We start from the raw sequence: 14,679 nt of genomic DNA on the forward strand, positions 1-14,679 counted from the left end.
GGTGGCACATTCTTAGAGCTCACAACCACCCCCCTAGTTCGCGACTGAGTTGTCAGTGTGGCCAGCCTGGCTCTTGGGTTAATCCTCTCTCACGGTCGGTTTAGAGAGGCAACTGGGAAAGCTGGTTTATTTAATAGTTGTGAAGCACCTGGTGCATCTGAAGCAATTTCTGCAGAAGCCCAGGACGCTGCCTGGTCTGCAGGGAGAAGCAGGACTCTGCTGCCCTGCGGGTTTCTTATTCCGTCGCCCTCCCCGTGCAGCTCTGCCAAAGCGAGTCTCTAAATTAAAGCATTGCTCCTGATCGTGTCGCAAGTATTGCAGCGCACCCACTGCTATTTGGGGTTGTCTGTCAACTGAAAACAGTTTTTCCTGGCTGTAGCAGTTCCAAGGAGCCTGATTTAGCCTGCAAGGTCTCTGGCAGGCCACTCCTGAGGACATAGGCCAGGAGAAAGCAGAAGTGGGGGGACAGCAGTAGGAGGTTATCTGCAGCATCAGGAATATTTCCATCCTAAGAGGCTGTGCCTTCAGTCTGTTGGCTTCGCAGCAAGGAAGCTCTTTTGGAAGCCTAACCTAAAATTCCCATCTGATATTCACTATCTCCACTTACCCTCCTGGGACCTGTGCAAATGAGAGCTGATGCCTTCGAAACACTGAGAGACAGTTGTCACACCTCACCATAGTCCTCATCTGGCTGAGCTCGGTCCTGTCCTCCACGGGGCGCTGGGTGGGCCTGTGGGGTAAAGCTTAAAGCAGCTGCCACATGCTGTTAAATGGTGCTGGTTTGCTCCCCGCGATTAGAGCGCGTCTCTCCCACCACATTGTGGGCACTGAAAGGGCTCCGGTCTAGGAGGGGACAGGCAGGTGCTGCGTGGCCCGGAGCTCCCGCCAGCGAGTCCCCAAAACCTGCCGGCAAGGTGGGAGGGAGAGCATTCGCATTGCAGGTTGGGTACCCAGGACTCTCTGCCAAACTCGCTGCTGATCTTGAGCAAAGAATCACCTTTCTGTGCCTTAATCCTAGCGTCTGCAAGTTTTAAAAATCATGTTGGTTTTTTTCCCCTTGCCTTCTAGTGGGCGTCTTACTTTTCTCTTTACACTATAAAGCTATAGTATTCTCTTTATACTACAAAGCTGAGTGAAACACTAAGCAGTAGGGTTATTCCAACTCATTTTCTGGTAAGATGTGACTTAGGTCAGGCCTTAAAGTATTTATTTAAGAAGTAAAACAATTCATATTGTATTTCTTGCAAGTAGTTCTCCGAGAGGGACCTGAGCAATGCCTGGAGATCTACAATGCTCCCCGCTCAGGAGAAGGCAAGTGCATCTCAATGGCTGGGAACATCCTAGTAGCTGCCCCTCTCCTGCTCCAAAGAGGACAGCTCTGCTGGGGCACCAGGGAAGGGGGGCAAGGACTGCACTCCCCCCCGCCCCACACTTGCACAGGAATGGGAAAGAAAGGAAAGAGCACAACAGCATGAAGGAGCCTCATCCCTCAGTTTATGTTTTAATTTCTGATCTTTTCTGTATTTCAACAACAAGGTCCACAGCATGACTAGAAATAATGCTATTGATTTCCAATGCTAACTCATGTATGTTCATTATTATAGCCCCAATACCTTACTAGTTGATTTTAATTAAGGGAATCCCACGAAGCACACGGACTGTGCACACTCACCCTGGCAGAGCAGCAGAGTTGTGATACCGGGTTTAGAAGAGCACAGCACAGAGCAGGACACATGCAATGCCAAAACCCCGCACCCCCCAGTCCAGCCATCTTGCTGGGCATCAGCTTTGCTTGTGAGGTGGCACCGGTGCTCACACAGCTCTGCAGTGTCGGCACGCTCGTGAGTCACCACCGGCCCTGCAGCTCCTGCTGCGGCACAGATCCGTACGCAGCAGCTGCACACGCAAAATTGCACCAGGCAGCGCAGGGCAGAGGGTACATTTGCAAGCGACATACGATTCCTAGAGCTGGATCGGCACCCTGTGGGTTCCCCCAGCCACCCTCGGGACGTTAGTGGGACCGATGCGTTTGCAGTAGCTTAACTGAGGACTTTGCACAGGGCGCGTGGCAGTGACCCGACGCTTCAGTTCATCAGATTCATGTGCTTCTACCCAGCAGAGTCCCACTTACTGCTGGGCTAGAAGATGCTAGAAACATCTTTTCCAAATAGCCTTTAAATATATTACACGCATCAAGAAGAAAGCAATGCATAAACCAGATGCTCAGCACTACAGTAGGCTATATCTCTGCAGCATCCTCTCCAAATTTGCTTTCAGATGGACTGTTCTACTTATTAATCTTGCTTTTTTCTCACTTAGCTCTTTGAAACTGAAGCTATTACTTGAGTTCTGCACCAGTCATCTGTAAGTCAGGGTCACTGTCCCTGACTCGGCTCCATGGCCCAGGCACGGCAGTAGTAACCACCATGGGGCTGCTCGTCCCACACGCAGGAAGAAGAGGGGGAGGATTGTTTTGCCCAGCTTCATGTGGTTTCCCCACAGACAATCTGCTTACTGTAGACCCACTGTGGAGAGGAGGAATGCCAGCTCATGTTCACTGATTTATAAATAGGGTGGGAAATAGGAAGCCTTCACTCCTCTCGGCTTTCCTGTCAGAAATCTCTTCCTTGAATATGCTTTTTAATTAAAGTCAGATTCAACTCAGCTGCATTTTAAGCTCCTTTTGCATCTCCCACTCACAAGTATCCCTTCCTCCCGAGCTTGCTTAACTTCTGTCAAATCATGTTTTCCATTGAATTTGTGCTACTCTCAGTTTATGGCTCCCAGTTTACTTTATACCATACAACCATTACACAGGAGATACCGACTCATCTAAAATGAAAGAAATAGCAGGAAAAAACACCCAAACCCAACAGTTTGGGGTGTGGGGGGGAGGGTAAGAAGCGGTAAGAAAGTAAGGGGTTATTTAACATCCCACATGAAGCCAGTCAGTTTATCTTTCACAGTACTATCCCAACAGACCTAGAACTAAGACAGTGACACGGAGGGACGGAGATTGTGGTCTGCGCAGTCCCCGCTGTGCTCTGACCGCAGCAGGGCTCTGGTCCTGGCAGTAAAGAAAGCTCCCAGACTTGAGCTACCTTCCCAGTCTTTACCAACTGCCTAGCTAAAACCCGATTCCTACAGGGACCTCTTCAGCTATGCCATGCTCCAGAGCTGGCAGAACGTGCCAATTCCTGTATCACCTACAGGAGAGGCTCCAGATAACAAAAAAGACATTTTCATCTAAATAAAGTTCAACAAACATACCTTAGACTTACAGGTCTGCTTTACGCTCTGATCGCTCCCCCAGCTTCTCCCACCACTCTGAAAGAGGCTCCAGCTGCCCCAGGGAGGCAGAAATACCCACCCCAAGGCCAGGGCAATTGGAAGGCAGCAACAGCCCAGCAGCAGTGCATAACCTGCAGGCAGGTGCTGCTTTTCACCGTCTACTTCAGAGTTTATAAAAGAAGTTTTACTTCAATCGGTAGATATTACCCCATTAACCCTTCCAGAGACCTGACCCCACCCTCCATGCTCCCTGTAGCAGTTTGCTCATTTGTGCTAACAAGGCATGTGTTATCGCTCGTGTTTATGATTGGGTGATGTATCTCATTAATTAGCTCTGCATGAATCAATAGGAGCTACTCAACACATAATCCTTGGTAATTCATAATGCTGCAGTTGAGGAAACAGTGTCCTTAGCATTAAATAAACAGTGATCACTATGATAAATCTTAGAATTATCATAAGACATCAAAGCTATGGGGTTTGGTGTGAACAATTGAGTGGGTAGGTCACTGCTGAGCAGACAAGTGGTACGGTTACATCCATTGTCATTGATGACAAAGGTGCGAAGCACTATACAATGACTAACACGCATTTTTAATTAGATTTGAATCTATTCATAAAGTTTTCCTATTCCACCTCCTCTATAATTGGAATGGTCTTCAAATTTCCCCTTTTCCGAGCTACCAAACTAATAATTTACCCACTTAATTTGTGATTCACTTAGTTTGTTTAGTCATAATAATGAATATTCAGCTTCATTAGCACATATTTGGTTCAATTCATACTGAAATGCATTCAGCTTTGTCAATGTGACAGTTGGATCCCTCTGCAGAGCAGCAGCTCCCAGCTCCGGGTAGCGAGATGGTGTAAAATGGCACTTGCTGCACTTGTCACCTCCGCAGGAGCAGAGACATAAGAATGGCCTCGCGGGGTGCCCTGCCCGTCCCCCGGCTCGGCGTGGAGCAGCTTGAGCCCCAGGACGGCGCTTGGGTCTGGTCCCGTCTCACGGCACGACCCAAACCCCTTTTCCCGCAGAAGCAGAGCGCAGCGTGGACGGGATCGGGCCCCTGCTCCGGTGCGAACAGCCTGCTCCACTCGCACCACGGGCCAGACCCTGGGTAGGGGGGCCAGAAGCAACAGAAAACCACCCTGGGCAGCCTGGCAGCGCGGCTGGGCGCAGGGGGTGCCCATCGCCGCAGCCCTGCGCTCCAGCCCCGCTCGGCCAGCCCCAGCGCGAGCGGGGCGCCCGGCCAGAGGCACCGATCGCAGCTCCACGCAAGCTGCTCTTTCGTGGGCGTCGTTCTCTTTTATGAGATGGAAAAGGTTTTTAATAGCTGGTTTTGATCGTTTAGGGGAATGTAAAATTCCTTTGCGGTCGTGCTGGCGGGCAGTTCCAGAGCATCCCTTTGCATCCCCGGCTCTGTGTGTAGCTGTTTGTAAATTGAGAGTACAGATGACAGGAAAATAATGAGAGCATTTTTCAGAGCAGATCCTTTTGTCGTTCCCTTTTTTTCTTTCATTCCCTGGAATAGAGTGCTGCTTTTAAGTCAGCAAATCTTTCAGCTGTAATTACCTTGGGTATTCAGAATTGACAATTAACAAATTAAAAATAATAAAAAAAAAAGGAAGGAAAAATAACCATTCATAAAAAATTTTGACCATCGCACATTTACAAAATGCCTACCCTAGGCAGATCTTTCCCACCGTGGAAGATGTTAGTCAAGGTAGACTGTGAAGGAATTTCTAAAAAATCCTGAGCTTTGTTTCCCCACAAAATAGCAGACCATGCAGACGCAGCGGCCGCCCTCCCCCTGGGATGCTCCGGGTCTGCCCGCGCTGCCAGAAACGCTCCTCATTCCTCCCTCCCCACCACCTAGAAATAGAGAGGGAAACCCCCATCTCACCAAAAATGGGCTGGGAAGTTCTTTTCCCGAGCACGGCGCGGAGCAGCACGGGCGCTGCCCCCCAAGCCCCCTGCCTCGGAGCAGCCCCCCGTGCTCCTCACCACCTCCCGCTCCCAGCACGCACAACAAGCACCATATCCTGGCAAAGTCTGGGGTTCTCTCTGTCTAACGACATTAAAATAGGAAGATAAAAAGGTTAAAATAGGTGTCTAGCTCTCCCAATTCCATCTCTGGCTGCCCCGGAGCACCAGCAGCACAGGGCAGTTCAATCACTCGAGCCTTGAACTCCTTCTGCACCAGGCACCTCTTGGGAGCCTGTTGAAATCTATTACAGACCTTTGATCTCTTCCTGCGTAGAGGTTTTTCTGTGGAAAGTACGTGGGATTAAGCAGAAACAGTTTTTCCAGAGAACTCTGTGGGGTGGGGTTTTTTTCCCTCTCTCTGCTTTCTTTTAAAAAGAGGGGGAAAAAACAGAAGACGCTAACAGCAAAGACCCTGACAAGTGTTTGGGATTGTCAGGTCCTGAATGGAATCCATTTCATCAATCAAATTCAGCATCTATCAGGAGCAAGTTCTCAGCATGTGGCATAAAAATCTTGTAAAACTGAACTGTTAAATATTTAGGGCAGATGACAAACAATATGTCATAATATTTGCAGAACTGCATTTGCTATTCAATGCATCATCTTACTTAGGGCCCTGATTTTTGGAAGCATCAACACAAGAATGAGAAACAATCGGCTGACTGCTGGTATTTGGTTACATTGTAAATGAAGTATAGGATTTAATTTAGATTTCTTAAGTCTAATATTATATGCTACGTGCCAGGTGGGTATTAACATTTATTAGCTGGGGCTTAGCAATGAATATGTAAGAAGAAATCAATTAACATGCAATAATTGTAATTTTAATTGGGTTGAATTTTTACGCGAGACTTGATTTCATTTCAGGACACCTTCTATTTCATATTTATACCAGGTATATTTCTATTTCCAGGTAAAACAGGAGCTAGTAACTGGTAGGGAGAGAAAATGGGCAGAGAACTTCAAAACCCACAGCCGGCCAAACTGCGTGGTCTCGAGGTTGAGCACTTGTTGGGAAGAGCGTAAGCCCGGTCAGCGTTCCCGCTCCTCCTCTGCGAGGTTCATTCCTACACACAAGCGTCATTCTTAGGAAGGAATTCTTGCCGTCGTTCTTGGACGCGATGTTTCAGACTGGCCGTGCTCTGCCGGCTGGGCACCAGCGGAGGAGCCTGCAGGCGGCCCGGAGGCAGCGCCCGCTGCAGAGACCACCCTGGTCTCCGGGGGTCTGCGCAGGTCCCAGCAGCCCCGAAGCCGGGGCTCCCTTAATGCGGAGCCCAGAGGTTTGCAGACTCCAGTTTAACTGAGAAGGCAGTTTTTTCCCTCAAAAACGTGTTCTTGGTTTTCAACACCCTGTATTCGGTTCACAGTGAATTTTTACAAACTAAGCAGTCGGACCCAGTCTGCGCTGGGATAATTAAGAAAAGCATTTTGCCCGCTGGGGCGGAGGCTCTGCTGTAGCACCCGTAATTCATCGCCTGCGAGGGCAGAGCGCAGCGGTGGCAGGGGGGTCCGCAACTGGAGAGCGTGTGCAGGGAGACACGGTGCCAGCGCTGAGCTCCGCAGCACATAATAAAGACAAATCTGAAGTATTTTATCATCCTGCAGGTTTTGTTACAAGCCCGGTCAATCACAGGCATGAGCCTGGATTTATTTCAGTTGTGGCCTTGCTTCTCTGCTTCGTATTTCGCTCGAGCTGTGCGCCAGATGGACATCATATCTAACACGAGATTACACTGCAGGCCAATAAAACACAATAGAAAAATATACTTACAGCTGCGTTGCCTAAACCCCGTATTACAGATCCTTAATAATTTTAAGCTTTCAAACATTTTTTTCTCCCATATATTACAGTTTAAAACGTGCTTATAGCCCAAAGCACAACCATAAAAACGACATCGGAGCATGCCTGATTTATTCGGTCATCGGTGATTTCCAGGATGCGTGTGCCGCGTTCACGCCGCCTCAGTAAGGTTTTGGGGAGGGAGCTGCTCGTGGCTGACCCCCTGCAGCGCGCCTCTGTGCGGGGCAGGTCTGGGCATCGGGCTTGGCCGGCGCCGGGGGGCACGGTCCAGCCAGATGTTCCTCCCCAGCAGCGCGGTGTCATAAAGCAGAGGCACGAATAAATGCTGCGGTTTAATCCTGTACTTGTGGCAGCCCACGCACAAAAAAATCTGAATTGCTAATTAATCAAAGTGAGCCCAAGTATTTGGTGAGGTATCTGATAGCGAGAACAATTCGAATGTGAGTAGCCCAAAGCTTGCAAGATCTACCTTTTTCAGAGAAATACGCCCGCTTAAAGTAAAACTGTAGAGCCTGTGGGAGGCTTTCTCTCAGCCACTGCTGAGGGAAGCTCGTGGGACTGGGTGTCACGGGGCTCATTCTGGCAGCTCTGCCCCCCGGGGGTTTCTTGGGCTGCAACTCACCGGTCACCTGTGGAGTTCTGCATTGTGCTGTGAGCTCTATATTGGGTAAATTCAACGTTTCCTGGCGTTTTCGTTGCTCTGATCTTGATGGGAATCTATTCCTAGGAGATTATGACGCTGCTTTTTTATTTTTTTAATTAATTGAGCCTGCTTAAAAAATAAAAATGCCCATTTCATTTTAATCATGTATTATGCAAATTAAAAATTTAAATATCATTAGGAAATCTGTTGCTAGCTTAATTTATTTCTGCTGTAGCACTGCTGAAGGCCTTTGATCTCAGATTAGTGCTTTGATCCGCTCCCTTGGTCGGGGTTACGCACTGCTGCTGTGGTAAATGCTCTTTCTCAGATGTAAAACATGCAGCACCGGAACAGCTTGTTCAAAGAAATGGCAGAGCAAACGTTGCCAATTAGGCCAAGCAAGTCGGAGTCGCAAAGGAGAAGTTTGTTGGTAGGAGCTGCAACCCACTCAGGCGCGCGCCCAGCCGTGCCCCAGCCCCGCGGACGCTGCCGAGGCTGCGAATGCCCGCGCTGCCCAGAGCAGACCTGCGCGGCCGGGGGGCGAACGGGTAGCTTCTACTGGAGGGGGCATGCCTCTCCGGACCATCCCTGCCTACTTTTCCTTAAGAAAACACGCCGCCATATTCCATTAATTTCTCATTTAGCGCCAGTAAAGTGCTGATACGTACATTTTAGCTACAGTGGGTTTAATCAGTTAATTTAACCAGAAGCATTAATGATGTATTTCCTCGCCACTTGACTGCTCATCTGTTAAACAGCTTATACATAGGAGAAGAACGTCACCCCCTGTGACATGAAGTACCTAATACAGTGCAAATGAAATCGGATTTTGCATATTCAATATCAAAATGAGAAAAGAGGGAGACGCCGTCTCCTGGGAATGGACCGACCCGCTGTGACGGGCTTTCTGTCCTGGCGGGCGGGAAAATCCCCCCTGATGGGACGCACGCATTTTGCGTATCTGATTTTCTAGCTGAATTAATTTTCTTGGCATTACTCAGCAAGTACCTGGCCTTTCATTTATGCTGCAAAATGTGGTGGAATTTGAGGTCCTGGGAACGTTGCTCGGTCCATCGGCTCCTCCCGCCAGCTGCTGTGGGGTCCCCAGGAGACCCCCGGAGAGGCGAGCAGCGCTGGGGAGCCAGGCTGCGGGCAGGGAGCCGGGAGCCGGACCGTCCCCCTCTCCGCCCCACGCTGAAGTCCCACGGCAGCGGCCACGCGGCAGTGCCGGCAGAGGCTGCCGGTGCCTTGGCGCCGTCGTTAGGGTTAGAAATCTGAATTTTCGTGTTCGCTTTCGACGGTGTTGGGGGGACGGGGAGCTCCCGGCCACCTCGGGGACCAGCAGTTCCACGCGTCCGTCCCTCCTCTGAGCTCACGGGGGGGTTCAAATCAGAGCGAGAGCTGTATGCCCTGCACCGCACCTTGCCTCTTCGGAAGGGTGTTGGGGATCAAATTTGGCAATAGTAGCTGGGGCGCTCACGACTGCCCCCAGCCAGGCTCTTCGAGCGGGCAGACGGACCATGGGGAGGCTGGGCTGAGCCCCCGCTGGGCTCCGTCTCGCTGCCGGGTATCCTGGGCACGGGGGAAGCTTCCAGCTCGGCAGGTACATCATGGGCTTCATCAGTCCGTGGAGGCAGAGGGAACCCGGGGCCCTCAGAAAATACAGCTGGAAATACGCTGGGCCTGGGAGCCAGAGAAACTGCCAGGGGAGTAACGTTTGTCTGCTCGGGGACAGACCCGATTCCTTTTTAATTCGTATAAAAGAGATGCATAATGAATACAGGCAGCGTGTGAGTGTAAGCCATCCAGACACACCGGCTCTGAGGTTAATCCTCCTCCTGCGTTCGGAGTCAGATCCTCCTCCTGGGTTTTAAGCAATTAGCATCCAGAGAGAGAGCAACCTTCGTGGGCAGGGGACAGCTTGCGCCTGTGAGCAGCAGCAGCAGCAGCAGATTCCTGCACTGGGTCTTTCTTGCGTGATGCATGTTTATGAAGCCTGAAATTGCTTTGGATATGTGGCTGTGCTGCATCACATTAAGCAGTGCCACACTGAAGTGACAGGCCTGATGCATGATCAGCAGCAGTTTAAGGGGACAGGAACTCAGATCCTGCCGTGCCGTTGGTCTGTCAAAATCAGAAACCCACTGACAGACCTAAGAGATTATTTTCAGCTCCTTCCCAGAAGGTTTGTTCCCGTAAGTTTGCAAGTTCCATTTACTGCCTTTGCGTTGAGCCCGTCCCGTCCACGGTCCTGCCACGGGGAGGACATCCCGGGCTCCTGCCGGCTGACACGTACGGTCCGATGGGAACCTGTGCAGGACCAGGGCAGAGGGTTCCAGTGCCTGTCTCCGGGGTGCAAGGGCTTCCCAGGCAGTAAAAAGGGCTCTCGGCTGAAGAGGTGCTGAAGGGTGGGAGCCCCCAACATTGCTCGGCACTGCCTTCCTTGCTCATCCATTTATAGGATGATTTTGTGTCTGTTTGGAGAGCACCAGCTGGCATTGACATTGGATACAGGGGCTCCACTCTATGCCTGGCTGTATGAGGGACCAACTCCAGCTTCAGCTGCATTTACTTGGGAGCATTTTATAGTAGCAGCTCCTTGGGGGAAAGTGCAAGGAGAGATTTCTTGTGAACAAATCTGTCATTGCTTTTCCTTTTTTTGTTGGGTTTGTTGTTTTTTTTTTTCTGATATTTATTGCCTTCTGGATTTTGCTGCTTTCACTGCGTTCAGTATTATTGCATCTGAGACTGTAACAGTCCCACGCTGACGGGCAGTCTCTGGGAGTTTTAGCTCCATTCCCAGTGCACAGCCTTGTGCGCCTGAGAACTTTCTTTTACTTCCCACCAGTGTGGTCTCATTTCTCTTTGTCGGTATAAACACCGGCCCTGGAGGGACCTGGACCATGACAGTGAAATTCTCTCCACTGGACTGGCCAGGTGAGCAGAAGCAGCAGTTCCCAAAGCCTTCCCACGGGAGGCTCGTCTTGTGAGGAAGGGCTCTCCCATCCTCCTGCCTCGGGGACCTGCTGAGTGGCATCCTGGAGGAACATGATGTGGACAGATCCTGATCGGCCTGTTTGCTAATATTGTCCCCAAAACAGAGCCCATCAGAAATTGCCATGCCACAGCCAGCCCTGCTGTTCAACAAGAAAGGTGTTTTGTGACCTCAGATTATAAATCCATAAAACACAGATCCCTGGGCACGAGAGGTCTGTGAGACAGAGGCGGGAGCTCTCGCGTCCCTGGAGGAGCTCAGGCTGGCTCCATCCGCAGTAAGAGCTATTTCAAAACAAGTATTTCTTCCAGGATGTCACATGGAAAAAGACTGTCAGAAAGCTGTCTAAATGTGTTAACAACACTGTCAGCGGGGGAGAGGAAAGTGTTATCAGAAATAGTTGTTCTTCAAAGCTAAGTAACTCAGTGATTTTATAAGAAGTAAAAGATAAGAGATCACACCACACGCTGAGGGCTGTTGGAATTTTCTTTCCAAGAATGAAGCTGTTTATTTTGTTAAAAAGGGGAAGAGGGGAGAAAGTGAAAACCTAAAATACTTTGACTTTCTTGACTTAGCTTTCGACAAGGCTAAAAATAACTCCAATTACATTCAGCCTGCACAGCCGCAGCTCAGGATAAGCTAGAGCACTGGAAAAGGATTCCCATCCTATTGACCAGCTTCTTTCTGGCTCCCTCCTGGGGCCATTCCAAAAGTCTTCCAGCATCATCACCTGGGGGTGGGAGGAATGCAGCGCATCTTTGCTCGATGCAGACAGACTTGGGCCCGTTCTGATCAGCATCAGTGGGATTTAGGGTGTTTTGTGGGATCCAGGTTTTACCCTGAACAGAGAGGCTGATTTTCTGCTACTCACAGTGAGATTCTCTGTGTTTTGCAGCTAAACCTCCCTTCACACGCAGTGCCAGCCTCCTTCCCATGGGCCGGCCCTAACTCTGGTCTAGATCTAAAGGACAGTTGGATTCTCATTTTGAATTTTTAAAACTCCCCACCTCAGCAGCACATCAGTGGTCATCAAATAAAATAACATAAAGTAACAAGACATGAAGTTGATTCTAATTAGCGTGTTTTCCCATATGCTGATTGACATTCTCTGGGGAGCAATTAGCCTGCTTTAAAGGCAGAAGACAACTGAATGATTATTTAACCTGCCTAGTGACTGATATTTAAAATCCAAGAAGTCAAATGTAATAACGGATGACTCCATCAAAAAATATGTAAAAGTAAATGATAACAGTTGATAGCATTTGATCCTGTCCTGCCTGAGAAGGTATCGACAGTTTGTGCTGAGGCATATCCTACAAGGCTGCCTCCCAGACCTGGACCCCATTGCACTAAAGGCCATACAAACATGGCATAAAAAGAAGGTTTTCGGGGAAAAACATATATGCAGACAAACTCAACCTGAAGTTGGTAAACCTCAGCGTGTGTTGAACAACACATGGCGTTGCAGCAGGGAGTCTATGGGCTGTATTGACTGGTCAAGGAAACAGCACGGTACCTTCCTGGATAAATTAAGCAGCAAATGCACTCATGAACATCAGGAGGACGTTACAAAGCATGGCAGACCTCAGCAGGGCCATCTTTTATCTGTCTGCAAAGCCACGGGAGGTAAAGAAGGAAGGACGGGGAAGCTGGGACCTTAACAGACAGAGGCAATACTTGGGAAAAGGTCGTTAGCGCCAGGTCAAGTGAGCAGCATCCATTAATCTCCAAGACATTTGAAATAACTTCAAAAATGGGGAGGAGGCAGAAATGGTTTAGAGAGAGACAGCAACACTAAAGGACCCGTAGTTTTACTATCTCAGATGAAACTTGTTTATAGCTGGAATATAAAAGTGGAAACTGTTTTGTTGTTGACTTTTTATAGCCCATTGACTTTCTATACTTTGATAAGAGTAAAGTCACGGTGAGGTTACTGTTGCAAGACCCACGTGCAATCACTCTCTCTGGGGAGCAGAGGGAGAACTGACCAAGTTTGTTTGTTTGAACACTTTGCAGCAGATTGCTCAGCTTTGCATTGCTTCATCTTTCCTGCTGAGGGTTGCAGGGGATGCATGGGGTCCCCCCCAGCCTGGCGATCAGCCAGCTGATGTCACATCCCTCATTCTTTCAATAGCACAAGCTGATACTCTCCATTTTGCTCAAATGGAAAAGCTGCAACAATTATTTTCATAATTAGCTGGCTTTTCAAATTAATGCCAGTTATGCTATGTAATCATGATGAAGATTATGTATTAATCAGCTGTTTCAAGCCGGTTATTAGGCTCTTTAAATAATGATCAGAATGAACATCTCTGAAGGAGAGGCGCACAAGCCAAGAGGGACGGCAGCACACGATCTCCAGGAGCAGGGAGCCGCTACCGAAGGGACAGGGCTGTGCTCAGCACAGCCAGCTGCAGTGCAGAGCTGCCGTCAGGCTCTCGCCGTCCCCCAGGTTTCTGAGAAGAGAGCAGGCTGTTGCATGTGGTGGCTGCTCTTCAACACCTTAGCAACTGCAGTAGATTTCACATTGTCCCAATATATTCAGCACCCAGCAGTATAACCAGAAATACATTACTTCTGCCTGTCTGCTTTCTCATTGCCAGGCACTAAATTCAAGGTATTGGGTGGCTGCACAGAAAATTCTTTTCTGTCAAAAAGCCTGTTATATCCCGTTGGATGTCTGGAACATGAATTTATTTGGGACCAAACACCAATAATCCACATACCCAGCCCTTCTATATTCTATCATAATAAGACATGCTCCAAAGCAACCCTGAAAGCTCTGAGCTAGGAGAAAGCTTAATGTCAGCTAGTTGATAATCAATGTAACATGAACCCCGTTATCACTTCAGGATGATGCTAGAAAACAAAAAACCCCTTGCTAAAACGTTCTGCACAGTAAAGCTTTGAACAGAAAGACAGGGATGAATCTCATGCTCACTTTAGTTTTGTTTATTGTTTCTGCTGTAATATTGTATATGAAGTTTCTCAGCCCTAAGAATCTTAGATTGAGCTACCAGCATGTGCAAACTTTGATATGAAGGAGTAATTTTCCATGCACCGGTCAATAACGAAATGTTTTGGCATGATCCAGGGAGAATGAGGCAACTGGGCAATTTTGCTAGGCTCCTGCCTACACTGCTAGGCATTCTAGATTGAAAACCTGGTCAAAAGTGACTTGCTGAAGATCGCATGGGACTGAAATGGGTCTCCAGAACGAGCATTCAAGCCTCTTTTTCTTTCCTCTTCCCCCTATTACCAAAGTTAGTACTGAAATCAGTACTATTTTTTTGTACCAGAGACACGCAGTGAACAGGTCAAATGTTTTTGGATGTTTATGAATGTAAATTAATTACCGCATTCACTTTACAATTGGGGACACAGATGCACAGAGGCTGCAGGGGAAGAGGATGGAAGTGACTTGTCATTGTTCTGGGGAGCAGAAAAGTCAGAGGCCCTCTGCAGCTCCCTTTGCACCCTTGCTGTGAAAATCTCCAAGCATTTGTACCGTGGTTCGCTCAGCCCATGGCTTTGGTCAGGTTCCTGGGAGGACGCACAGAGTGTGGCCGTCAACAGAAATGTCAGCTTGGCTCTTGCAAAACTGGCACTCTTGGCTAGCACCAAATTGCCACAAAAACTATAGATAATGTGTTCTGGCTCCTGGAGGAAGATTCACGCAGTTGCTTGAAAGCTAGGAGGGCTGAGTAGACATCTGTTGTCTATAACAAAACATTTTAGGACTACCTTAAGTTGAAGAGGAAGATTTTCCTTCTGCTAATGAACCCAGAGACCATCTGTTACCAATTGCACTTGCTTATCTTGCTCATCCATTAATTATTTTGGTTTACTTTTTAATAAGATAGAGCAAGGTTTATGTGTCTTTCCATGGTTCTGCAAGGGGCACAGGACGGCGCCTACATCTCCGAGACAAGGACATGCAATTACATAATTTACGCCTGCAC

At 48.7% G+C, this 14,679-nt stretch overlaps 1 protein-coding gene across 2 annotated transcripts in view; it reads left to right on the forward strand.

Moving 5' to 3' along the window:
* Nucleotides 1–14,679, forward strand: part of GRIK3 (glutamate ionotropic receptor kainate type subunit 3) — a 120,761-nt gene that overhangs the window by 50,570 nt on the left and 55,512 nt on the right. The gene's annotated exons all lie outside the window — the stretch shown is intronic.

This window comes from Accipiter gentilis, chromosome 17 (genome assembly GCF_929443795.1).
Source record: "Accipiter gentilis chromosome 17, bAccGen1.1, whole genome shotgun sequence".
Classification (NCBI taxonomy): Eukaryota; Metazoa; Chordata; class Aves; order Accipitriformes; family Accipitridae; genus Astur; species Astur gentilis.